Raw genomic sequence first — 1,825 nt, forward strand, 5'->3', positions numbered from 1 at the left:
AGTGCTGTGAATTTGACTCCTGGAGGCTGCTCACGCAGGCATCCAGTGGTTATTAATAGTAGATGGCACCAAGCAAAAGGGTCTCAGATAGCACCAGCATAAGGGAGAGAAGGGAAAGGAAAAGAGTGCACCTCAGCACTCCTTCAGCTGCTCCCTCTGTCCCAGGCCAGAAACCAAGCAGGCGCCATGCCTGTGGAACTCCCCATTCCCCTTCCTCCTAGGGAGTCAGTGTCTTTCTCCCGCACGCTCACAACTCCTGCCACTCTGCTACCCCTGGCCTCCTCACAATTACCCCCACTCCATTCCCCTATTGTATATCCCAACACCCGGTGTGCTCTAGTACCTCCTTCCATTCCACACGCCCCTGTCACTGCCACATTCCCTTCCCTCTCTGCTCTTTGCACCTCCGTCTCCATGTTGCTTCCCCCTGTGGTCAAGTCACTCCCCGTTCTACTTTTCCTCAGTGCCCAAGTCACTCTCCCTCTGCCACCAACACCCACACAGCTCCCCCATTGCATGTCCCCCTGACCTGTCCCCCCAAGTCCATGTCTCATCCGCTGTTCCACACCTGTCACTGCCCCTCTTCTCCCAGCATCCACGTCACTTTGCCTACTCTACACCTCTGTCACCTCCCTGCATTACTCCCATCACTCCCCTAGTGCATGCATTGACCCCTCATTTCACACTCCAGACAGGTGGTGACAGGGTCAATGTGAGCCAGAGAGGCCAAGTAACATACCTTGTTGCACCTGGAGGGTAGGCCAGACCTAATTAAAGTTGCAGCCATCTGGGTGGTGCTATAAAGAGAGGAAATGTGGAGCAGAAGATGGAGGACAAGGAAAAGTTACACAGAATCAAAACTGGCAGTCATGGGAAAATTAGCTATAGCTGGAAAGCCACATGGCCAAAGGTGAATTTCGATATATTTTGTAAACTTAAGGGTAAAAAGGAAACAATTGGTATAAAAAAATAAAGTATACCACACTATAGAAGAAAAGTAGAGTCATTTTTGTTGAATAGATATAGATGGGTCCAAAAAAGAAAAACCAGGAAGAGTTGAGGTGGCATATTGTATACCACAATTAGGAATTAGTATGTCTAAAAGCAATCTGATTTTGTAGCTGTTATGACAGTAGCAAACTAGTAGCAATAATGCTCACATTAAATTGGATCTGTGATGCATGCCCAGCACCAGGAGTCATTTCTTTTGGACTCACTATCAATTACCCTGTTCTCAGTTGATCCTTTGGGAGCTTGGAACCGTCTTCTTCACTCGTGTCCTGATCTTCTGGGTCTTTCCTAGTGGTAAATTTTTAATCTCCAGTTTATTCTTTCTCCTTGTGTTAATCCAACCCATTGGACTGTGATGAGGCGTCTGCCCCACACTGGCTAGTACAGGGTTAATAGATCCCTAGGGAGGCTACATGAGAAGCAGCCAGTAGGAGAGGGGCTGTGATGAGCAGCCACTCAGGGCCCAGCAGGCCCATCTAAGAAGCTGCAGAGCAGAGGCAGTAGCTGCCTGGAGCTTGAGGAGGGAGCACTATGTCCAGAGTAGGCTGCAACCCTGTAACACCTTGGACAGAGCAGTGCAGGCAGGAACCTGGGGAGAAGAGAAGGCACTCCAGATGGGCTGCTAACCTGGGGAGAAGAGAAGGCACTCCAGATGGGCTGCTGAGATTGAGGAGGGTGCTGTGGTCATGGGGAAGTGGCCCAGGGAAATGCAGTGCTAGTAGAGGCAAAGGAATGCAGTAAGTGTCTGCAATCCACAGGATCCTGGGTTGGGACCTGGAGTAGTGAGCAGGCCTGGGTTCCCTGCCATCCCACT

The sequence above is a fragment of the Malaclemys terrapin genome, chromosome 7 (assembly GCF_027887155.1).
Source record: "Malaclemys terrapin pileata isolate rMalTer1 chromosome 7, rMalTer1.hap1, whole genome shotgun sequence".
In the NCBI taxonomy this organism is placed as follows: Eukaryota; Metazoa; Chordata; order Testudines; family Emydidae; genus Malaclemys; species Malaclemys terrapin.